The sequence below is a fragment of the Hyla sarda genome, chromosome 5, assembly GCF_029499605.1.
Source record: "Hyla sarda isolate aHylSar1 chromosome 5, aHylSar1.hap1, whole genome shotgun sequence".
Classification (NCBI taxonomy): Eukaryota; Metazoa; Chordata; class Amphibia; order Anura; family Hylidae; genus Hyla; species Hyla sarda.
The window spans coordinates 316,486,379-316,513,061 of NC_079193.1; the positions used below are offsets into that span (position 1 = coordinate 316,486,379).

General features: G+C 42.3%; 1 protein-coding gene across 6 annotated transcripts in view; it reads right to left on the bottom strand.

Annotated features, from left to right (window-relative positions):
• Positions 1 to 26,683, bottom strand: part of PAG1 (phosphoprotein membrane anchor with glycosphingolipid microdomains 1) — a 264,608-nt gene that overhangs the window by 95,618 nt on the left and 142,307 nt on the right. For 5 of the 6 annotated variants that reach the window (XM_056522227.1, XM_056522222.1, XM_056522220.1 and 2 more), the window contains one exon: positions 21,323 to 21,441. The gene's annotated coding sequence lies outside the window, so the exon portion shown is untranslated. Of the gene's footprint in view, positions 1 to 2,660; positions 2,730 to 21,322; positions 21,442 to 26,683 lie in introns of all 6 variants that reach the window. The other variant, XM_056522223.1, reaches the window with a different exon arrangement.

Consider the following 26,683-nt stretch of genomic DNA (forward strand, 5'->3'; position numbering starts at 1 on the left):
ACAATTGATCCATGTGATGTCGGCATTAACCCTTTAGACGCCACATTCAAAGTTGATCACAGCGTCTAAAATGAAGAAAACAATCTTTGGTAGCTCAGTGGAGATGATCGGGACACCCGAGAGTTTTGCTGCGGATCCTGATCAGCTGAGAGGACGGGTGGAGGTTCCCTACCTTTGTCCATCCTGTCGGATCGGCGCTCCAATAATGCAGGCCTTAGCAGCCTGTAGTAATGGAGCGCCGATAACGCTTATCAGTGCTGTGCTATAGGCTCCTATGGCACAGCATTAATCAGTGTCTGCAAGTACAGGAGTGCATCTGTTTCTCTCCAGCTGTTACAAAACACAACTCCCAGCATGGACTACAGCCCTTGGCTGTCTGGGCATGCTGGGAGTTATAGTTATGCAACAACTGAAGGCACACTGTGGAAAACACTGCCCTAGGGGGACAAAAAATGTTGTGAAAATAAATTTGTAAAAAATAAAAAAAGGCAATAAATGTGAAAAAGCCCCTCCCCTAAATAAAAGTTTAAATCATCCCCTCCCCCCAACTCGTTTTTTCAAACTAGAATAAAGTTAACAAAAATAAACATATTTGGTAACGCTGTGTGCATAAATGTCCGAACTATTAAAATATAACGTTAATGAAACCACATGGCCAATGGTGTAAATGTAAAAAAAATACCAATGCCCAAAATTGATGATTTTTGTTCACTTAATGTAGCAGGAAAAAAAATATTGTTCAAAAAGTTCCAGCAATAAAAAAATACAGATTACGGCGCAAAAAATTACCCCCTATACAACCCCATATATGTAAAAATAAAGTTATTGGGGTCAGAAAATAACATTTTAAGCATACGATTTTTCATTTTTTATTTTTATTTAGAAAAGATATAAGGGGGAGATTTATCCAAAAAATTGAGAAGTTTCCCATAGCAACCAATCAGAATTTTAATCAGATCGGTGTCAATGTATGGTGAGTGGCAGTGCTGTGGCTCCAAGCCTGGCCAGTACCTTCTATAGCCACCCTGCATGTGTTCCGGAGTCCCCTTCAAGTTTATTAGTAACTAAAAAAAATTCTGAAAATACAATTTTACAAAAACTATATAAAAAAAAGTGGGCGGGGCAATGCATTTTCGGACCAAAATTTCCTTTTCGGTGCATCCCTAGTATTTCTATAATAAATATAGGTGTTAGAGGCAAAGAAAACCATTTTTTCGTTGAGATCTGACACAGGTAGGCTTTAAAGGGGTACTCTGATGCTTACACATCTTATCCCCTATCCAAAAGGATAGGGGATAAGATGCCTGATCGCGGGAGTCCCGCAGCTGGGGACGCCCGAGATCATGCACGGGGCACCACGTTTGTAATCAGTCCCCGGAGCGCGTTCGCTCCGGGTCCGATTACGGTCGACCGCAGGGCCGGCGCGTGTGACGTCACGCCTCCACCCCCGTGTGATGTCACGCTCCGCCCCTCACTGCAAGCTTACGGGAGGGGACGTGATAGCTATCACGCCCCCTCCCGTAGGCTTGCATTGAGGGGCGGAGCGTGACGTCACACGGGAGGCGGAGGCGTGATGTCACAAGCCGCCGGCCCTGCGGTCGCCGGTAATCGGACCCGGAGCGAACGCGCTCCTGGGACTGATTACAAACGGGGTGCCCCGTACATGATCCACATGCTACTTGTATGTCAACTAAAAATATAGTAGAGTTTAATTAACTCTAATCCACCCAAAGTGTTTTTTTTTCTATGAATCCCCATGCAAGTGTACAGGACACTCTCGGGACAGATCTTGTTACTCTCAGGCTGCAGAGATTGTCCAGGACTTTTAAACCTGTCTGAATAGAGATAGGTGGTTAGTATAGGAGAATAAGAGCATTACTGTGGCCTTTCCTCTTCCAAAAAGTTTGGTAATAATACCGGGCAATGTTGGGTACTCTGCTAGTATGTTATATAACATAAAAATCCTTTTAATTTCATGTTAAAGGGGTACTCCACTGCCCCAGTGTTCAGAACATTTAAGGCTTACACTCCTATATAATACCATTTCCCATTTGCTTTATTTAGTGATTTCAGACATGCATCAAACTCGAAAGGCAGATGTTTATTTGTAACCAGGAGATAAAATTCAAAGCTGATCCCTGGATGAAGATACATTGTGAGCAGAAAGCAGAACAGGCACAGGTTATATACAAAACTAATAAAATAACTCCTTTTAGATAAGATAAGGCACAAAGACTGATTGTTCAACAGTGCATGGCGTAATCTCCTGTGGTCATATACAAGCCAATAACTCCAATGATGAACAAGCTATCTCTACCCACAGAGGATGCAGAATTACTCTATTCACAAACAAGATAAAATATTAGCATATGCTAAAGAACTGGGAAAGTACTGCAGCCCTCCATGATGTATTGACAACCAAGGACTGTACAGAAGGTATTATACAAACTCCGAACAGCCACTTTATTACAGACCCCTGGACTTGGACCTCCTTTGGCCTTCAGAATAATAGATTCTACCAGGTGTCGCAACTTCAAGAATATTGGCCCGTGTGGAGAGGATAGCTTCTCATTGTTGGCACACATTAGATGGCGGAACCCCGAATCTCTGAACAACCCGTTCTAACATGTCAAAGATTTTCTATAGAAATGTTGTCCAACCTGGCTTTGTAGTTTTAAAACATCTGGGTAGACACTGCTGTACAGGATTAAGATGGGAGACCAGGAAAGCTAGGGAAGAAAGGAAAACGTATTGTCATGTTCCTGGAAGCATCCATTGATTTTTAGAAAAGGGGGGTTTATGGCTAGACAATTTATGGCCCATCTTAGTGTGGATTCTCCACATATATTGTCTTAACCCCTGCATATTTGTGAGATGGAACTTGTGTTCTCTGCTTGTGAGCTTAGATTTGCTTCAGACTTGATAAAGGGAGGAATCCCGAAAGCTTGTCTCTACAAAATGCTGTTAGTCCAATAAAAAAGAGATTACAAGATACTACAACAGTTTTTGCATATATATATATATATATATATATATATATATATATATATATATATATATATACACACACACACACACACACACCCTGTTTCCACGAAAATAAACCCTACCCCAAAAGTAAGCCCTATCAGGATTATCAGGGTGGTCTGCAATATAAGCCCTACCCCAAAAATAAGACCTAGGCCAGGGGTAATTAACTGGCAGACTACCAGGTGGGGGGCACTGTAGGAGTGTGGAGGATGACGGGAGAAGGGGAGGATGGGGGGCTGTAGCAGTGTGGAGGATGAGGGGCAGCAGGGGTGTGGAGGATGGGGGCTGCAGGGGTGTGGAGGATGGAGGGGCTGCAGGAGTGTGGAGGATGGGGGGCTGCAGGAGTGTGGAGGATGGGGGACTGCAGGAGTGTGGAGGATGGGGGACTGCAGGAGTGTGGAGGATGGGGGACTGCAGGAGTGTGGGGGACTGCAGGAGTGTGGAGGATGGGGGACTGCAGGAGTGTGGATGGGGGGGCTTTGGGAGGATGGGGGGCTGTAGCAGTGTGGAAGATGGGGCGGGAGTGCGGCATCCTCCACACTGCTACAGCCCCCCCCCCCCATGTTGTTCAAGGTACATACCAAAAATAAATAAGCCCTACCCTGAAAATAAGCCCTAGTGTGTTTTTTGTGACTTAAATTAATATAAGACCCGGTCTTATTTTCGGAGAAACACGGTACATACATACACACACACACAGTCATGGCCATAAATATTGGCACCCCTGAAATTTTTCAGGAGAATTAAGTATTTCTCACAGAAAAGGATTGCGGTAACATGTTTTGCTATACACATTCTTATTCCCTTTGTGTGTATTGGAACTAAACCAAAAAAGGGAGGAAAAAAAGCTAATTGGACATAATGTCACCAAACTCCAAAAATGGGCTGGACAAAATTATTGGCACCCTTAACTTAATATTTGGTTTCACACCCTTTGGAAAAAATAACAAATCAATACACTTCTTACACCTCTCAGCCGGAATGTTGGACCACTCTTCCTTTGCAAACTGCTCCAGGTCTCTCTTATTGGAAGGCGCCTTTTCCCAACAGCAATTTTAAGATCTCTCCCCAGTTGTTCAATGGGATTTAGATCTGGACTCATTGCCGGCCACTTCAGAACTCTCCAGCGCTTTGTTGCCATCCATTTCTGGGTGCGTTTTGACGTATGTTTGGAGGTCATTGTTCTGCTGGAAGATCTCGGATGCAAACCCAGCTTTCTGACACTGGGCTGTACAGTGCGACCTAAAATCCGTTGGTAATCCTCAGATTTCGTGATGCCTTGCACACATTCAAGGCATCATGGTGCGGTCCTCCTGGGTCTCCTGCCATAGCGTTTCATTTCAATGTCAGTTCCCACCGACACTGATGCTCCCTGAGCCTGCAGGACAGCTTTAATATCTTTGGAACTTGTTTGGGGCTGCTTAATCACCATCCAGACTATACTGTGTTGACACCTTTCATCAATTTTCTCTTCCGTCCACGCCCAGGGAGATTAGCTACAGTGCCATGGGTTGCAAACTTCTTGATAATGTTGTGTACTGTGGACAAAGGCAAAGCTAGATCTCAGGAAATGGACTTGTAACATTGAGATTGTTGATATTCTTACACAATTTTGGTTCTTCCTCACAGTTCTCTTCTCCTCTTTCTGTTATCCATGCTTAGTGTGGCACACACAGACACACAATACAAAGACTAAGTGAACTTCTCTCCTTTTCATCTGCTTTCAGGTGCGATTTTTATATTGCCCACACCTGTTATTTTCCCCAGGTGAGTTTAAAGGAGCATAACATGCTTGCAACAATCTTATTTTCACAATTTTGAAAAGGTGCCAATAATTTTGTCCAGTCCATTTTCGGCATTTGTTGTGACATTATGCCCAATTAGCTTTTTCCCCCTCCATTTTTGGTTTAGTTCCAATACACACAAAGGGAATAAACATGTGTATAGCAAAACATGTGTTACTGCAATCCTTTTCTGTGAGAAATACTTCATTTCCTTGAAAAATTTCAGGGGTGCCAACATTTAAGGCCATGACACACATATATATATATATATATATATATATATATATATATATATAGGCATTTTATCGCTAAAAAGATGTTGAAGCACATCATGCATGCCATGGTGCCTATCCCAGTCACATTTTAGGAACCTATATTGCAGGCCATAAAGCAGTCCCTCTAGGAATTGTACAGCATGCTCCGGCTGTGACTGTCAGGTTTTATTATGTTTACCTGAGCGAGATTAATTTCAAGGTACGTGAAGGAATCATTAGAAGCCATCGCTACATCTCTTCCCTAGGTAAATATTAGCTTTAGGTGTAGAGGAGTTTAATGAAATAACCAATCTCCAGTCTGATCTTAATAGATCTCTTGTCTAGAAACTAGGGGAGCTTTGGAAGTCGCTGTACGGTTGCTTTTACAACCCCCCCCCCCCCCCCCCCCCACATATGGTATTTTATGGCCTTCTAGAAATCTTGAAGGTCACTGCCCATTATTTATTTCTAGTTCTACAACACCTAAGGTTACTTTGTGTTAACACCACATTCTGGCCATCTCTCTGACATACTGTGTATGTTTGCTTATACATCAGTCTATGCTGAAAAGTCCCCTCGGGGCAAAAATTGTGTTTTTTTCAAATACATTTTCAGGATCCTATTATTTTTTGGATTGGATGCGCGGTCATGGTTAGGTAAGAAACAATGTTTCTATTAACAGTGAAAACAAAAATAATAAGAACAACTAATAAGTGCTCAAAATATGAGGCGTGCCTAATACTTAACTTTTATTTGGTTATAATAAAAACCACCAAATTGTAGTGCCTGTGTATACCAACACCTAATAAAATTAAACAATAAATGGTCATCACCAATAGCAACCGCACATGAAAGGCTCTGCTGGGCCCTGCCAGCCTATCATGTGCTAGATAGCATTTAGAACCACTGACGCGTTTCTACCACCAGGTAAGAGGTGGCGTCATCAGGGAGGTAGATTAATATGTTATACATTGATGACCATATAGTAATCATAAGACCTGATAAGAACAGCAATATTGACCCAAATTTTAGAGGGTAGCCTGCATTATATGGACCCGCTGTAAAAGGAAAAACCCTGATATTCCTGTAAATAAAATGGGAGAATGCATAATAATCATTAATAAGTTATAATCATCATATAAATGAACAATTAGCTGGAAATGGCCTTGCACATTAATACACATCTAATAAACCGCTGCCAACACCCCCAGTACACAACAGAGGCATACAGAACAATTATGTACAAATACTGTTCATAGCGTGCAATTAGATTACACTGCGTTGGCCCACTAGAGGTAAAACCATGCCCTGGCATCACGAACACAAGGGGTTAATGCCATCTGCCCCTAGGGTAATAACACCTGCCACCATCACACCCTCACCACAACACCTCTGTAAGCGGGGATTTGACAGAATTCCTTTCATTTCCTATAATGATAACCAAGCAAGTAAAGGATAGGAATCCATGTAATTACCCCTGTAGACACCAATGAGAAATCTCCAAGCAACACTGAGCACTGCCATTAGCCGCTCTGCTGGTGGCACCCATTGAAATCCAGAATATCAAGCAGGGTCACCAAAAAAGTGGTTGATGCCAAATGGCACACACCACTGTTTGAAGTTTGCTGTTATTTCAGCTATTTTCTAGGATGTCCAAGATTAGTGACTATCAGGGGAGTAGCTACAGGGAGTGCAGAAGTAGCAGTAGCACAGGGGCCCTGGTGCCTAAGGAGGTCCCAAAGCACATCTGCCCAATAAGACAACAGTATAATAATTGGCACATGGGGCCCTGTTGCAGCTACAAGTTACGCCTCTGGTGAAGGTCCATATGTAAGACCCTCACTGGGCCTTTCCCAGGTAGAATCCCCTCAGAAAGCAGAATAAGAGCCATAAACTTTAGTTCAGCAGGTATTCAGCTTCCTAAGAACAAGTCAATTCCCAAGGTTCCAAAGGTAAAAACCCAAACAACATCCATTTAGTAAGGTAAATCATTCTGAGTATCAAAATTAATATGTGACAAAAATTTGAGAAATACAACTGAGCACTTCTTCTGGGAAGAGGGAAGTCATGAAACTACTTTTATATATTGTGCAATTTTTCTGGCTACAAATCATACAGCAAAGGAAATGATGAGAGTCCCCCAGACTCCTGACCGGTACATGGAACACAGACAGTATAACTGAGGAACTTCTCCATTTACAGTACAAATTAAAGTTGATCTCCCTTAGGCAGCATTCACACCACGTCTTGGGCATCGGGCAGGGGAATTAAAAACCACCTCCTGCTGTACCCCATTCATTTTAATGAGGAGACCGCAGTCAGCTTCTTTTGAACTGGAGTGAAAAGCGCAGTAATCCAGTTTTTCTCTTTTAGTCTGGTAAAAAAAACAAAAAAAAAACAATGGGTGAGATTTATCAAAACCTGTGCAAAGGAAAAGTTGCTGAGTTGCCCATAGAAACCAATCCGATCGCTTCTTTCATTTTTCACAGGCCTCTTTAAAAATGAAAGAAGCGATCTGATTGGTTGCTATGGGCAACTAAGCAACTTTTCCTCTGGGGAGGTTTTGATAAATCTCCCCCAATATGGTGGGAAAAGTCGATAGCTGACTCCAGTCACCTCAACAAACTCAATGGGGTATAGCGCAAGAGCGGCAGGAGGCGTTTTGAAATTCCCCTGCAGGATCCGGCTGCTGTATGATCTAAACATGGTGTGAATGTAGTCTTAGGGTATGTTTACACAGCGGAATGTACACTGACGGAATATTATGCACAGATTTTCCACTCCAGCAGAGTCCAATTGATTTCAATGGGATTCTGCTGCACTGTGCACATGGTGGAATTTCTGCAGATGTTTCTGCTGTGGAAATCCTGATTCCATCATCCGCAGAAAGAATAGACTTGTCTTCTCTTTTTGTGGACTTTGCTCAGAAATGCATTGCCATTTATAAGACAGGGCATTTTTTAGATGACTGTCAAATATGTGGAATGTCCACCATTGTTTTCCAGGTGGACATTCCACACATTTTCCTACCGTGTGAACATACCCTTAGGGTAGGGTCACAGATGCCATATTTTGCTCCGTATTTTCTGAAGCTAATTGTTCTACCCTTTGACTTCAATGGGTAGAAAAATACGCAGCAGATAATACACAGCAAAATATGGCATTTGTGACCCTACCCTAAGGCTGGAATCACACACACAGGTTTTTGATGCAGCTTTTTGAACCATTGCAAAAGTGGATCCAGCAGAAAAGAGAAATAGAAGTCATTTTTTTTTGCATGTCCCATTAATTGCGAATCATCTCTTGGCTTTGGCTAAAAAAAACACCAATAAAGTGCCATAAAAACTACTGCGTAAAAAAAATGCTGTGTGACTCACCAGCCTTACTAAATCTCATTTGTGGCGGTTACCCTATAATCTATAACTTTTATATCATTAATCCCCATGAACGGACTTCCTGGTGATTTTGGGGGACATTTATTAAAGCATTTAGTAGATTTTTTTTTGCTTAAAATTGTCGCAAAAAAGTCGCAAGTGCGACTACTCTCTTTTTTCTGTGACTTTTTGATTGTGCAGTGCCCTAAGCAAAAAAATTAAATCTTGCTTATCAAAGCAAAAAGCGATTTTTGACTTACAAAAAAGTCGCATTACATGAAAAAACCTTAAAACCTGACTAGGGATTATCAGCCAAACTAACAGACAGGTAAATATTACTTAGCATAGTGATTTAACTGCACATTTTTAAAGCTGTGTATGGTGGGGTATAAGGTGTGAAGATTCCATTAGGGTATGTTCACACTGAGGAATTGGGGCGGAAATCAAGCAGAAGTTTTCTGCCTCAAAATATTGTTACTTTTCCACAAGAACTCACAGATTTCGCGCGGAATTGGCACGGATTTTGAGAGGAATTCCACACTCGGAAATGAAAATTTCAAGCGGAGGAGGAGAAGAGTATAATATATATATATATCCATCCAATTCCACGTGGAAATGATTCTGACTGAAAAAAAAAAAAAATTAACATTGATCTCTATGGGAGTAAGACGCTGATTCCGCCTGAAAGAAAGAACATGTTCTTCTAGCGGAACAGACTTCCTCGTCAGAATTCTGCTTGAGGAAATTTCTCAGTGTGAACTGAGGGGCAGAAATTCTGTACAGCTCTATGGGGATTTTCACTGCTGAATGAATTGGAGAGGAAAAAGCGAGCAGAATTACTCGTGGAAATTCCTCTCCAATTCCTCAGTGTGAACATACCCTTATACTGGAATCTTCACACTACTTTTCTGTGACCCAGCTTTTGTGGTCCCTTAGTAGCTTCGGCGAAAAGGGACATCGAACCTGGAACCTCGCAGGTACCTTTTGGTCCGGAGGCGAAGGGTAAGGTTTGTTGGGGGCCTCTCTCCTTTTGTAGAAGGGCGTGCGATAGACCGCATCCTCTGTGCACGTTTTTTTAGTGTAACACGTTTGCACTTTTTCTTGCATTTTGGGTGATTCAAAAGCACGTTCCTCGGCTCTAAGATAAAATAAAAAAAATAAAAAAATAAAAAACAGCCGAGGTGGGACATTGCTGTGGCCATCGATAGCTGAGCACAGTGTGACATGTCGGGCACCAAAAGGAGACAGATTCCAGTGGCACCAGGGAAATAGAGTAAAGTAAGTTGAAGATTTTTATTTTTATTCCAGCAGCCTGGGCATAGCAAAAAAATTACAATTATCCCCGGAAGTACACCTTTAACTAGTATAAGGCCCTGTTCACATCATAAAAAGTCACATTTTTTAAGAATTCATTGTAGTAGGGACATCCCCCTTTCGCAATGCAGTCCCTGGGAAAAAAAAAGTGGTTCCTGGCACTCCTAGCAACTGGCTGATTTTTATAAGAGAAGCCACAGCAATCCGTTTTGTAGGAGGAATGTAGTTTTACCACCAATAAATGAATGACCCTTCTTGGGACTGCTGGAGCTTCTAGTAAATAGAGCAGTGGTCGCCAAAGTGTGGACCTCCAGATGTTGCAAAACTACAACTCCCAGTATGCCCGGACAGCCAAAGGCTGTTCTGCAACATTTGGAGTGATACGGTTTGGTGGCCACTTAACCCCTTCCCGCAGAATGACTTATACAAACGTCATGTTATGCTGGTAGTTCGCACATCATGACGTTTATATGTCATTCAGTTAACCCGACATCGCACAAGTTAACTGGCACCAGCGGGGGACAACTTATGCAAACCTCACCCCTGCCCCACAAGGACCATCTGTGGATGGTCCTGGTCAGCGATCACTGTGATCGGGCTGTAAAGTGATCTTCACTGCTGCTTCTAGGAGTTTCAAAACTATAACTCCCAGCATGCCCAGACAGCATTGGCTGTCCGAGAATGCTGGGAGTTGTAGTTTTGCAACATCTGGAGAGCCACAGTTTGGAGACCACTGTGCAGTGGTCTCCAATCTGTGCTCTTCTAGATGTTGCAAAACTACAACTCTCAGCATGCCCAGACAGTCCAGACATGCTGGGAGTTGTAGTTCTGTAACATCTGGCCCTTCAGATGTTGCCAAACTACAACTCCCAGCATGCCTGGGCAGTCTGGGCATGCTTGGAGTTGAAGTCTTGCAACATCTGGAGGGCTACAGTTTGGAGACCACTACACAGTGGTCTCCAAACTGTTCTCCTCCAGTTGTTGCAAAACTAAAACTCCCAGCATGCCCTTTGCCAGTCTGGGAATGCTGGGAGTTGTAGTTTTGCAACAACTGGAGGCACACTGGTGGTGAAACATTGTCTGTTTCCTAACTCAGTGTTTCCCAAACCATGTGCCTCCAGCTGTTGCAAAACTATAACTCCCACTGACAGACCATGCATGCTGGGAGTTATAGTTTTGCAACAGCTTTAGGCACACGGGTGGGGAAACACTGAGTTAAGTAACAAACTCTGTGTTTTGCAGCCACTGTGCCTACAGCTGTTGCATAACTACAACCCCCAGCATGCACGGACAGCCAAAGGGCATGCTGGGAGTTGTAGTTTTGCAACAGCTGGATGCAGGATGGAAACTCACTGTGAACCCCTACCCGTGTGAATGTACCCTAAAAACACTACACTATAGTACACCAAATAAAGGGTAAAACACTACATATACACATACCCCTACACAATAAAAATGAAAAAAATCAGGTTCGGCACTGTTTCCAAAACGGAGCCTACAGCTGTTGCAAAACAACAACTCCCAGTATTACCGGACAGGCATGCTGGGAGTTTTGCAACAGCTGGAGGCACCCTGTTAGGGGTATTCTACGCCAGCGATTCCCAATGTCCACCCCTATGCAATCCCTAATTTAGTCCTCAAATACACATGGCGCTCTCTCACTTCGGAGCCCTGTTGTATTTCAAGACAACAGTTAAGGGCCACATATGGGGTACTTCCGTACTCGGAAGAAATTGCCTAACAAATTTTGGGGGTCTTTTTCTCCTTTTATCCCTTATGAAAAGGTAGAGTTGGGGTCTACTCCAGCATGTTATTGTAAAAAAAATGTAAATTTTTTACACTAACTTGCTGGTGTTGCCCCATACTTTTGTAATGCAATTTCTCCTGACTACGGAAATACCCCATATGTGGACGTAAAATGCTCTGCGGGCGCACAACAAGGCTCAGGAGTGAGAGCGCCATGTACATTTGAGGTGATTTGAACAGGGGTGGCTGATCTTTACAGCGGTTCTGACATAAAACACCCACATATGACCCCATTTTGGAAACTACATCCCTCACGGAATGTAACAAGGGGTATAGTGAGCCTTAACACCACAAAGGTGTTTGAAGAATTTTCGTTGAAAATGAAAAATTTGTATTTTTCACAAAAATGCTGGTGTTCTCCCAAATGTTTTATTTTCACAAGGGGTAATAGGAAAAAAGCCCCCCAAAATTTGTAACACAATTTCTTATGAGTATATAAATACCCCATATGTGGACGTAAAGTGCTCTGTCCACTGTTCCAATAGTCTGTCAAACACCAGTGGGGTGTAAATGCTCACTGCACCCCTTATCACATTCTGTGAGGGGTGTAGTTTCCAAAAGGGGGTCACATGTGGGCAGGAGAAATAGGGTTACAAATTTTGGGGGGGCATTTTCTCCTATAACCTCTAGTAAAGATTACACATCTGACTTTAACTAAAAGTTAAGGCTCACTGGGGTGTTAAGGCTCACTGTACCCCTTGTTAAGTGCCTTGAGGGGTGTAGTTTCCAAAATACTATGCCATGTGGATTTTTTTTGCTGTTATGGAACCATAGGGGCTTCTTAAATGTGTCATGCCCCCCAAAAAAACATTTCAGCAAAATTTGCTTTCAAAAAGCCAAATGTGACTCCTTATCTTCTGAGCATTGTTGTGCGCCAGCAGAGCATTTTACATTCACATAATGGGGTATTTCTATACTTAGAAGAAATGGGGTTACAAATTTTGGGGGGCATTTTCTCCTATTACCTCTTGAAAAAATGGTAAATTTGGGGGGGGAAATGCATTTTAGTGAAGAAACTATTTTGTTTTCATTTACACATTCGAATTTAACAAAAATTCATCAAAAACCTGTGGGGTATTAAGGCTCACTGTACCCCTTCTTATGTGCCTTGAGGGGTGTAGTTTCCAAAATAGTATGCCATGTGTTTTTTTTTTTTTTTTTTGCTGTTATGAAACCATTCACTCTCCAAAATCCCATTGTTGCTTCCTCGCTTTTGAGACCTCCAGTGCAACCAGAGAGCACTATGCGTTCACATATGAGGTATTTCTTTCCTTCTTTGAGAGAAATTGGGTTACACATTTTGGGGGGCATTTTCTCCTTTTACCCCTTGTAAAAATTCAAAAACTGTGTCTACAAGAACATGTTAGTGTAAAAAACTTGAGATTTTGAATTTTGTGAAACACCTAGAACATATATTTAGAACAAACTTTCTGAATGTCATTTTTATGCTTTGAGGGGTGCAGTTTTTATAATGGGGTCATTTATGGGGTATTTCTAATATGAAGACCCCCTCAAATCCACTTCAAAACTGAACTGGTCCCTGGAAAATTCAGATTTTGAAAATTGAGTGAAAAATTGGAAAATTGTTGCTGAACTTTGAAGCCCTCTGGTGTCTTCCAAAAGAAAAACATGTCAACTTTATGATGCAAACATAAAGTAGACATATTGTAGATGTGAATCAATATATATTTTATTTGGTATGTTTATTTTCCTCACAAGCAGAGTGCTTCAAAGTTAGAAAAATGCAAAATTTTCAAATTTTTTATGAAATTTTGGAATTGTTCACCAAGAAATGATGCAAGTATTGACGAAAATTTACCATTATGATAAAGTAGAATATGTCACCATAAAACAATCTCGGAATTCAATGAATTAAATTCATAAGTAAAAGCATCCCAGAGTTATAATGCTTAAATTGACAGTGGTCAGATGTGCAAATAATGATCTGGTCCTTAAGGCCAAAATGACCTTGGTCCTTAAGGGGTTAAATAGAGGGAGGACCTGGGTGGGGGACTCTATGATGTCCACATACTCTAATACAGTGCCCCTTTAGGATTGCTTTAGGCTGTGAAGACATGATGGGAGTTGAAGTTTTATAAACACATGAAGAGTCACAGGTTGGAAAACATTGCGCTCTAGGACATATGGACAGGGGTGGTCTTCCTAATACAATCCCTTTAATTTATGTTATCACAGAACTTATTACCGACTTATGTCAAAATTGGAATAGCCTGAGGGATAAAACAATCTTGCTCATCATGGACAATATGAGGAACAGCAGGTGTTATCACAAAAGCGATACTCTTCCAGAATTCAAGCAAAACAAAAGTATGGAACATATTATTTAGTGCAAAACGACATTATCTGCTATAAAAAAAAATCCTGCGGATTTGTTCCAGGAGCATAAACTGCATATGGATGTAATGTTGTAAATCACATTTATTATCTGGTCTGACAGTTGTTACCCAAGGACTGGAATACATTTACATTCATACAGAAGAAATCATTTCAACTACTGTAGAAAATGGGAAAACGGGGATTGTTAATACTTCCGCCTGTCAATATTCATAGCATGAGGGTCAATTATGTAAATTATCAAAGAATTGCAATAACCTCCGCAACTGGAGGGAGAGATTTCAATACCAATTTGTTGTTTATGACTGCAGATATATATCCGAGGGTGTTCAGTTTCTACGTTCTATATCTGTTTAGCATAAGAACGGCATTATAGAGGTTCAATGAATGAGGCTGAGGCGCAGTATCAGGCACATCCTATGGACAAGAGTGGTGCTGTTTAATAAGTAAAAAGTAGACTTTTTATTAACTCTGTCAAACCCCTTTAAGGCTGTATTCACATCACGTTTCGGGCATATGGGAGAAAATTTGAAAACTGACTGCTGCTGTATCCCCACCGGACCCATGCTGTACTCCAATTCTTTCCAATAAGCTGGACAGAGTCTAGTGACTCCGGTTAGGTAACTTTTTGAACCATATACGTTTTTGTTGCCAGACTGAAAACTGCAGGTGACCCAAGTTTTTTGATTGGGGAAAAAACAAAACTATACAGTTCAAAAATTATCTGTAGTCACTTGCTGATTCCATCAGGATCATTGAAATGAATAGGCATGGGTAGGGCATGGGTCCGGTAGCGATATGGCAGCAGCTGGTATTCAAAGTCTCCCACCGGATCCGGTTGCCGCATGCCCTAAACAATGTGAATGCAGCCTAAAATTGAAAGGGTTCAACAGTTTGGACCCCCACTAAAAAACAAAACAGAGCTCCCTTGGCCCCTGGAGTGAATGGAACAGCAATGTGCATGCTTGGCCTTCACTCCATTTTCTCTCTAGGGACATTTGAAGATAGTTCATTGCTGTACTTTGCTAATCTTCAGAAATCCCATAAAGTCTGAATGGAGCGGAGGAAGAACATGTTAAGGTACATTCCTCTTCGGCAAGGGCCCCAGTAGTGGGCCCCTCATTGAACATCCAGTGACTAGGCGATAAGTAAAAATTTTGGGATAACCCCTATACACAGGAGCATGTACAGAAGCAGACATAGACCCATGTAACTCTAGAACATTAAGTCACAAAAGTATTTGTCTGCAGTTGGTGGCTTTAGCAATATTGGAGAAAACTGGGATTACTACTACCCAACAAACTATCCAAATGGGACGTAACTATAGCTGTTGCAGAGAATGCGGTTGCACCCAGGCACAGTACTGCATCGAGTGACACCCTGACTGGCCTGCCTGGCACTAAATAGCTGCACTCCAACTATCCCACAACAACCCATCCACCCTCCTCAGAAATGAAAAAATATTAAAAACATAATATTAGTAAAGAGCCGTCAGCGTATCACCGGCCGCAGCTATTTCCTGCTTCAGCCGTTGATAGGTTGAGCGCACTGTCATGTAAGGAGCCGGCAGGCTCCGTACATGACAGTGTGCTCAGCCTATCACCAGCCGAGGCGGGAGATCGCTGCGGCCGGTGATATGCTGACGGGTCTGTGACGTTCCCATCCCCAGGAAGCAGCATGAAGATTGCAGCGGAGAACAGTGAGGCAGATACCGGAGCAACGGGGGAACGTAGAAAATGGAGTCAAAGTTCATTTTGTTTTTGCAGCCCGGGCACAGGAATATGTAAAATTCTCACAGGAAGACTGGGAGTACAGCGATGTGGGGGACAGCCGCTGCGGCTGATAATTCATTCATTCGAAGGGGCCCGGCCGGTAATGCGGTATATGAAAAATTAATATCGTACAGAATAAAAAAAAGCGGTATTCTGTATGAACCGTTATATCGCCCAGCACTACATACTATGCTGCACCATGAATATCTGTACTCTGAAGGCTTTTTTGTTTAATTTTGAGCCCGCATTTTGGGACGTTGGTGGGTGGAGTCTTGCGTCGCTGCGCTGAGGCCGGAGTTTACGTCAGGAAGGAAGACAGCGCAGCATCAGCAGGCACATAAACAATAGTGAAGTGACAAAAAAAATTAACTGGCTCGGTAAGTTACCCTCCCCAAAATGTGCATGAAGCTGTGTTACTATGGATGTTTCTTTTTTTTTTTTAAGGAAAGGTTATTTACGTAGTCTGTAAAAATTCTTATTCTTATTGTATTTTAACACAACATTCATTTTAAAATTTAGTGGGTACGCCAGCATGTACGTGTCCTAAAATTAACAAGGTGTGCAGTGTGTATTTTCAACCTTAAAATTTATAGTTATTAGTTATATAATTAATTTGTTCTATAATTAACATTAATGTAGTAGCTTTGTTTCATGATGCAGAACAAGAACAGTTGTTAAAGTGGGTGTTAATGTCCTTTTCTGCAGACGTATGTACTTTCTGTAAGCCAGGTTGGACCTGGAATACACATGCAACTTTTAAATGGAGATGCATGACCACTGCAAGGTAAAAAAAAAGAAAAAAAATTACTACGTGAGCAGATTTCAGAAATGTGCTTTTTCAATAAGGAAAAATAAAAAGTTGCAGCATGTATAGAAAAGTCGCACATGCGCAAGTACGTGCGACTTTTATCCGCAAACAAAAAAACTACAGAGCTTGATAAATCTCCTTCCGTGTGAATCTGTATGGAAGTAGAGGCATAAAGAAATACACACAAGTTTCTTCTTTTACAGAACTGCACAACTTTGGAGTCTCAAGGGAAGTTCCAAAAACCTAACATTGGGACAGATTTATGTAACCAATCACAGAGCAGCTTTTATTTTTTGGAAAAGAGTAAGTAAGGAAAGCTGCACTCTGATTGGATGCTATTGGCAACAAAGACCGTTCTTTTAGGCAATTTTACAAAACCACTATTGACATCTGCATTGAGTATTTTTTAATTATTATTATTATTATTCATTTTTTTTTGTGTGCTTCGTGGAAAACCACATTCAAGTTGTGAATGATCCCTCACGTGATGAACATCAAGGGGCGCCTGATGGACTCCTTTAACTCATAATGGGGCCACTGGTTTCTGTGATAGAATAAAGGTTCTAAAACAGTGTTTCCCAGCCAAGTGTGCCTCCAGCTGTTGCAAAACTACAACTCCCAGCATGCCCGGACAGCCAAAGGCTGTCCGGGCATGCTGGGAATTGTAGTTTTTCAACAGCTGGAGGCGCACTGGTCGGAAAACATTGGTTTAAACTGAGCCTCTAATGCAATGTGAACTTCTACAGCTAAAATAGTCCATTTAGTAAGTACTCCCTGTATTCCAAGGTTTTGATTGAAGTCAGAAATTACACTGGAAAAAGCCTTTTAGCTGGAGGTGAATCTGGATAATGTACAGTATGCAGCTTACTCAACTAAACACTCTGACCCAGATTCACCAAATGTGTATAAATGCGTGCGCCTTCCAGCTAAAACAGAACTGTACTCACTATTCAGCCATCTACTAATGCAAAGGATTTCACAACCCGACGGACTATTAAAGTCATTTCATTCACACCTCAATAGTTTAACAATCTCAAGACATTTGCATTCTTCCGATTAACATTTTTTGCCTTTTTTTTTTACCTATCGGGGCTCATTTTCAGTGAGTGTTCCCAATGGTAATGTACTAGGAAATTATTATTATACATATATATATATATATATATATATATATATATATATATATATATATTTTATTTATTTATTTATTTATTTATTTTTTTTTGCAATTCCCTAAAATCTACAAGCTCTTTACATATGTAAGGCAGGCGGACACCTACGGTACTCTTTGTATTGATGATCAGGCAGCCAATGCACCACTATATCCAAGAGTGTAACCCGACTGCTTATAGTATTGAAGATCTAAAACGTGTAGAAATCTTAAAGTGTACCCGTCAGATCTGACCAAAAAAACATTTTTTTTAATACATCACTCAGTACCTAATCCTGACCATGTACATCTAATTTTTATGTGTCTAGAACCTTTATTTTTTTTTTTATTACACTTTTAATTTAGCTCACCAGTCTGAATTCCTCTCAAAGGGAGGGGGGCGTGTCCTCACTGTGCAGGTCTCCACCCCTCCCTCAGTATGCTGTCTGCTCACATCTCCCATAGCATTAGCAAAACTACAATTTCCAGCTTGTCCTCACTGACAGTAGCGGGACACAAGATGACAGTGTGAGGATTTTTCCTCCAGCTCTGAGCCCTGCACTCACAGCTGTCAATCAAGGAAGTGTGTCCATGACATAGGTGATGACGCATGGACACAGCAGGACTAGTATGTGTCCAAGTAGGCACGGGGGCAGTTGTTTGACTGGGCTATTCAGTATGAAATACTGAAACATTTCTATTGGTTTTTGCATGCTTTACAACATCAAAAGTTTTTGTATCTGACAGTGCCCATTTAAAGAAGCTCTATTTCAGCCACTTGAAGTTTCTATGCTGTATATAGATCCGTATCATACTTTTGGCATTGAACTGCAATCCGCCTGCCTCAAGTGTAGTAAGAGTTCTGTATCTATCATTTATACCGGTCAACACAAAAAGAGCTCGCTACATATCAGTCACACGTTACTGCATTATACACTGCTCAAAAAATAAAGGTAACACTTAAACAACACAACGTAACTCCAAGTCAATGACACTTCTTTGAAATCACACTGTCCACTCAGGAAGCAACACTGATTGACAATCAATTTCACATGCTGTTGTGCAAATGGAACAGACAACAGGTGGAAATGATAGGCAATTAGCAAGACACCCCCAATAAAGGAGTGGTTCTGCAGGTGGTGACCACAGACTGCTTCTCAGTTCCTATGCTTCCTGGCTGATGTTTTGGTCACTTTTGAATGCTGGCGGTGCTTTCACTCTAGTGGTAGCATGAGACGGAGTCTACAACCCACACAAGTGGCTCAGGTAGTATAGCTCATCCAGGATGGCACATCAATGCGAGCTGTGGCAAGAAGGTTTGCTGTGTCTGTCAGCGTAGTGTCCAGAGCATGGAGGCGCCAGGAGACAGGCCAGTACATCAGGAGACGTAGATAAGGCTATATGAGGGCAACAACCCAGCAGCAGAACTGCAACCTCCACCTTTGTGCAAGGAGGAGCAGGAGGAGCACTGCCAGAGCCCTGCAAAATGACCTCAGCAGGCCACAAATGTGCATGTGTCCACTCAAACCGTCAGAAACAGACTCCATGAGGGTGGTATGAGGGCCCAATGTCCACAGGTTGGGGTTGTGCTTATAGCCCAACACTGTGCAGGACGTTCGGCACTTGCCAGAGAACACCAAGATTGGCAAATTCGCCACTGGTGCCCTGTGCGCTTCACAGATGAAAGCAGGTTCACACTGAGTACATGTGACAGACATGACAGTGTCTGGAGACGCGGTGGAGAACATTCTGCTGCCTGCAACATCCTCCAGCATGACCGGTTTGGCGGTCGGTCAGTAATGGTGTGGGGTGGCATTTCTTTGGAGGGCCGCACAGCCCTCCATGTGCTTGTCAGAGGTAGTCTACTGCCATTAGCTACCGAGATGAGATCCTCAGACCCCTTGTGAGACCATATGCTGGTGCGGTTGGCCCTGGGTTCCTCCTAATGCAAAACAATGCTAGACCTCATGTGGCTGGAGTGTGTCAGCAGTTCCTGCAAGAGGAAGGCATTGATGCCATGGACAGGTCCTCCCGTTCCCCAGACCAGAATCCAATTGAGCACATCTGGGACATCATGTCTTGCTCCATCCACCAACGCCACGTTGCACCACAGACTGTCCAGGAGTTGGTGGATGCTTTAGTCCAGGTCTGGGAGGACATCCCTCAGGAGACCATCCGCCACCTCATCAGGAGCATGCCCAGGCTTTGTAGGGGGGTCATACGGGCACGTGGAGGCCACACACACTACTGAGCCTCATTGTGACTTGTTATAAGGACATTACATAAAGTTGGATCAGCCTGTAGTGTGGTTTTCCACTTTGATTTTGAGTGTGACTCCATATCCAGACCTTTATGGGTTGATAAATTTGATTTCCATTGATAATTTTTGTGTGATTTTGTTGTCAGCGCATTCAACTATGTAAAGACGAAAGTATTTCATACGATTAGTTTATTCATTCAGATCTAAGATGTCTTATCTTAGTGTTCCCTTTATTTTTTTGAGCAGTGTAGTTAGATAGCAGTAGTAGCAGAGATGTGTTTGTCATTTGACAACTTGTGGTTCTGTTACAATAGATTACCTGTACTTTTTATTCTATTCTTGTTAATAAAAGGTAGGCGTACACTGTACACTACCGATTTTACCAGGATCGGCCTGACTATTTAAAAAGTATGGGGTGCCTGGACTCTCCTGACAGCACAAGTTGTGGGAAAGAATGACAGCGGTGTTGGTTTTTAACATGCCCTAGCCTTTTGTTTTCAAGAGAGACAGGATGCTGCCACAGGTGTCTGGCAGAAGCTTATTGCCATAAACCAGTGGTCTCCAAACTGTGGCCCCTCCAGATGTTGCAAAACTACATATCCCAGTATATGTAGTTTTGCAACATTTGGAGGGGCCGTTGGCTGTCCGAGCCTGCTGGGAATTGTCCGGCATGCTGGGTGTTATAGTTTTTGAACATTTGGAGGGCCACAGTTTGAAGGGCACTGGCATAGACCAATGAAAACAAATATATGGGAACTGGTGTCGCGGCGGTGGTGGTCGCCGCCCAGTGCTACGCCATTTTATGCTCGGGACGTTAGGGACCCACTCTGAATAGGTGGCCTTGACGTGGCGAGTGGGCTTGTACTTTTTGATCAAAAATGTATACTAACAACCTGTTAGTTTTTGATATTATGCTGAGAAGCAATCAGATCATTATACAAGATTGTAGATGTGCACCATGTCTGTTTTCTACCCGAATTCAAAATATATGGGAAGGTTGGTACGAAAAGCTGTTCAAGAACAAGCCAACTAAGGCTCTGTTCACACTAGCACATTGGCTTCCTTTGTGACATAAGTCGCAACCGATATAATGTCTTTGTGATGGATTCTATTGACTTACAAGGGATCCTATCTGGATTCTGTTCTACCACAGCTTAAACCAGTGTTTCCAAACCAGGGTGCCTCCAGATGTTGCAAAACTACAACTCCCAGCATGCCTGGACAGCCTTTGGCTGTCCAGGCATTCTGGGAGTTGTAGTTTTGCAACACCTGGAGGCACCCTGGTTTGGAAACACTGGCTTAAACTATGCTTTTATGGTCATTATATGGCAATGAACCAGAGTTCTGTATATATTTCACAAAAAACAATGAACCATATAGATTTCTATACTGTACATAGAACATGGTAAAATCACCTGACAGTGTCCAATATCATTTCTGTCTCATCAGATCACAACATCTTCACCTTCCAAACTCTTCCTCTGATCCAGAGACTGGCATCCATCACCATGTTTATTTGAAACCCTATGCAGATCTGAAGAGATAAAAATAATATAAATATAAATGTCTCAACCTGATCACAGGGTTCTACTTCTCCAAGTTAGAAGAACATGACAATAGAAAGTCAAGGCTTTCTAGCTGCTGGCCCTACCGAGACATTAATACTAACACATTATAATGTGAAGGAATCGAACAGAATTGAGTTTATTATTAACCAGAAGGAGCGCTCCGGGCACTGTCCACGTGTGAGCGTAAAGATTAAACTTCATGTATTAACATTTATTAGAGTCAAAATATATGATCAGAACATCGTTTTTATAGGTGCTTGAATATTTAATTTCACATCCACGGGCACCGATACCGAGCTGACCGGCCCTTGTATGCCATCACTGGCTCTATTCTTATCCTTAAAGGATGGCTGTGGGCATTCACTGGGCTCAGCTGGTGTTGTGTTCTGGGGCCAGGCCTTGCTTGTAGTAGCCGTCACAGTTAATTTTAGAGGTGTCCAGTAAGCACCAAACTAAATGGCTATATGTAGTGCTATCTATGGCCACCCAAAGATCATCACCAAACAACAAGGCCACAAAATAACATAGGCCCAGATTTATCAAACTGTGTAAGAGAGAGTGGAGTGATTTTCCTATAGTAACCAATCACAGCTCAGCTTTCACTTTACCACAGCTCGTTAGCTGAGCTGTGATTGGTTGTTGTGGAAAAATCTCTCCACTTTTTCTCTTACACAGTTTGATAACTCTGGGCGTATCAAAAAGGTTAAACCAACTTTATTGAATTGACATAAAAATGACACGCAATATTAAAAACATATGGTAGGCAAGGCAGACATCACAGCAGAAAGAAAGAGGGGTAAACTCCAAATGGAAACTACAAAATGGTCAGAGGTCACAGATATAAGGACAAGGCACGGCTATATGATGCTCATGAAAAGGCTTTGGCACAATGCACACAATAAATATAGAACATAGCTGCCCAAATGATGTATGAATAAAAGTATATAAGGAAATAAGACTGCACCCTGCGGGGAGATACTTTAACTCAAGCCCTGAACGCACGTTTTCGCCCTTTGCTTCATCAGGGGGCGTGTGACGAAGCGAAGAGTGAAAACGTGCGTTTGGGGCTTGAGTTAAGGTATCTCCCCACAGAGTGCAGTCTATTTCCTTATATACTTTTATTTATAAATTATTTGGGCAGCTATGTTCTATATTTATTGTGCGCATTGTGCCAAAGCCTTTTCATGAGCATCATATAGCCTTGTCCTTATATCTGTGACCTCTGACCATTTTGTAGTTTCCATTTGGAGTTTACCCCTCTTTCTATATATATACACACACACATATATATATATATATATATATATATATATATATATATATATATATATATTTATATATACACATACACACACACTTCTTACAAATAAATACCAGACACTGATACATTCTCTTTTTCATTTTCTGATTGTAGATTATAGGTCATTTGTGATGACAAATGTATTTAATGCAGACTATAAGTTTCACACTACTGTCATGATCCTGCCCGTTACTACCCCGTATTATTTGTCAATAACAGCTCATGAATAAACAGATAAAACAACTGATCACAACAGATCATAACGGATGGCCAATGTCCGTAATTTTAACGGCCATTCTGTTAGAATACCAGACATTGGCCATCCATTATGATACGTTACTTTATCCATTATAATTCATTATTGTCTGTAAATTTTAACCCTTTCAATGTAAAAAAAAAATTTAACAGCCGTTAAATGTCTATTAGATTTGAAGGGAGAAAAATGCACCGTCTTTTGTCTCATGAAAATAAAGGACTATAATCATAACTGACTGCAACTGATGATAACAGATACTCAAAAGAGCATGACGGGGATCATGGGGTGTGAAAGAGGCCTAAGAGGGGGAAGACTGCAAGGAAAACCTGACAAGTTTCCTGCTGTAGTAATATCGGAGCAAGCGAGTATTACTACAAGTAAGTACCAGACAAAGTATGCAAAGGGCTAAGAACAAGGCCTTGGTTAGGATAAGAATCAACAGTTAATTGCAACAGCAATACAAATGCACAGGAACAGATTCAAGAGCGATGGAACTGAATAACCAGGCGGTGCAATGCAGGAAGACTCCTCTATAAATAGTCCAGTATCAACTATACAAATCTCAGAGCCACATAGTAATAAAAGTACTCTTGGGTGCAGTGTGTAGTAACAGGCGGTTCTCCGCACATCCTATCCATGGAGTCTCTGACAAACAGCCCTTGTCATACAGTTGTCACACGCTTCTCTTCACACAACAATTGACTAGGGCCATGCTAAGGTGGCGGAATTTAGAAAAAAGAGACTTGTAACAAAAGGTGCTATTCTATAATGACGCCACGTTTCACTCCCCGAGATGTTCATTATCAGTCATTCTTCTACTAGGGTTTGTGTGGCTTCTTTGACACTGTTGATTTTAACCAATGGGTTAACAGTGAGTGCGGATGAAATGGTCAATTCTAAAATGTTCTGCCATGACAGCAGAATGACAGCTGAAATATTAAGTGCAGCTGGTTCCCACGAAATGTCTTTCATCCTTCTTGGACCTATTCTATCTACTAGGAAATTAAAGTGTATCATGTGAGCTCTGGTGCACCAAAAATTCTGATTTCTATCAGGTGTGCTCAAATAAACAGAATGAGAACTGCAATATTACTATTAGAAACTATTATATTTGGGTATAACCTTTCATCTTCTACCTACTACTTCAGTTGTATCTTATAAACACCTATATAGTGGGGCTCTAATCCAACTATGGACACTCAGCCTAAAAACAAATCTTTAGCCCTAGGCACCCCCCCCTCAAAAAAATAAATAAAAAGACCAGTAGTATCACCAGCTAATAGGACACTACAAAAAATATTCATTTGAAAGAATATGTCCATAATAAATAATAAAGATGAGGAGACACACTGTGTAATGTCCAGCTCACCCCCAAGTCACAGGTACACGGAAGCATGAGGACAGCAGAGAAGCCAGAAACAAGAAGAAAGAGAAGCCAGAAACAAGAGGAAATTCCAGCACCACAATCACCGAGTAAGAAAGCTGCTTTATTATTTCATCAACAGGAACACAGAACACAGCAGGTAGTACAACTAAGGCGGTTACACCCGCGAAACGCGTCACTCTTTGGTTCGTGCATACTGTGTTCTAGGGCTGGGCGGGTATACCGGTTCATACCGAATACCAACATTTTTGGGCTGCACAATATTCATTTTTCCCATACCGCAATACCGGTTGGGCCCCTCCCCCTTGGGAATGAATGATCAGCCCAGCGCTGCGCTGTCCCCCACATCGGGGAACTAATCCTATCTTATCTGCCAGCGCTGTTCTGCTCCCCCCCCCCCCCAATCATGTAACCCGCCAGCGCTGTTCTGCTCCCCCCCAAATCATGTTACCCGCCAGCGCTGTTCTGCTCCCCCCAATTAATTATCAGCCCAGCCGGGTACTACTCACATGTGTCACCCGCAAGCACTGCCTTCTTCCTATTTGTTGTGGGCTGCTGGCGATGGAACTCTATACTGTACGCCAATGGTCTTCAACCTGCGGACCTCCAGATATTGCAAAACTACAACTCCCAGCATGCCCGGACAGCCAACGGCTGTCAAGGCATGCTGGGAGTTGTAGTTTTGTAACAGGTGGAGGTCCGAAGGTTTGAGACCACTGCTGTACGCTGTATCCCTATGCCCGGGCTGCAAAAGATAACGAAAATAAACTTTAACTTACCTACGTCGGCCTCACGCTGGGGGCGGGAACGGCGGACAGCCATCAGCCTATCACCGGCCGCAGCGATGTCCTACCCCGGCCAGTGATAGGCTGAGCCCACTGTCATGTAAGGAGCTCTGGCCGGCTTCTTACATGACAGTGGGCTCAGCCTATCACGGCCGGTGATAGGCTGACGGCTCTCAGACGTTCACGTCTCCAGTGTAAGGCCGACGTAGGTAAGTTAAAGTTTATTTTGTTTACCTTTTGCAGCTCGGGAATAGCGATACAGCGTACAGCAGTGGTATCCAACCTGCGGACCTCCAGCTGTTGCAAAACTACAACTCCCAGCATGCCCGGACAGCCGTTGGCGTACAGTATAGAGTTCCAGCGGCCCCCAACAAAGAGGAGGAGGGCAGTGCTTGCGGGTGACATATGTGAGTAGTACCCCACTGGGGCTGATAATTAATTGGGGGGGGAGCAGAACAGCGCTGGCGGGTCACATGATTGGGGGGGGAAGCAGAACAGCGCTGGCGGGTCACATGATTGGGGGGGGGAGCAGAACAGCGCTGGCGGGTCACATGATTGGGGGGGGAAGCAGAACAGCGCTGGCGGGTCACATGATTGGGGGGGGAGCAGAACAGCGCTGGCGGATCACATGATTGGGGGGGGGGGAAGCAGAACAGCGCTGGTGGGTCACATGATTGGGGGGGGGGGTGAAAGAAATACCGTGGAAGCGCCATAAGTTACAAAAATACCGTGATACACATATTTGGTCATACCGCCCAGCTCTACTGTGTTCTGTGTTCCTGTTGATGAAATAATAAAGCATCGTTTTTACTCCGTGATCGTGGTGCTGGAATTTCCTCGTTTCTAAATAATAAAGATGGTAAAAAAAAAAAAAAGTTATAAATAAAAAGCAAAAAAGTTGTTTTATTACGATAAAATTTGTGCAAAGTGATACTAAGTAACATCTCAATATACCGTACATTAACCAAATGTCTTTAATGGGCTGCATTAATAATTCAAGATGTAATTTCGGGAAATGTAGTTACATAAAAAGATTTAGAACCTGCAATAGTTTATTCACATCAATATATAGATATAAAATATAATCTACTCTCAAATTTATATCCAGTGTCACCAGTAATATACAAAGTTAACCATATATACACAACACTGCTGGCACAGTATAGGGAGGACTCCGGAGCCTCAGTGAGATCAATGTTTGTGAGTCGTTCATAAAGAGCCTCATTTTTTATGCTGAGCTCAGCGCCATCTTACTGAGACCGCTATATCCAGAGACTGGATATTTTATATTGTCTGAGATAACGGATATAATGTACGAAATCTGATAAAGACAAAATAAAGAGCACTCGTCCACTTGCTCATAGCATCTAATATTTCATTTTCAATCTGGAATTATAAGCTAAACTCCAAGTACCATTAAAAATCTCTTATGACACGGTAGTGTGATGTCCGTCGGGGGAGCCAGGGAGAACAGCGGGCGAAA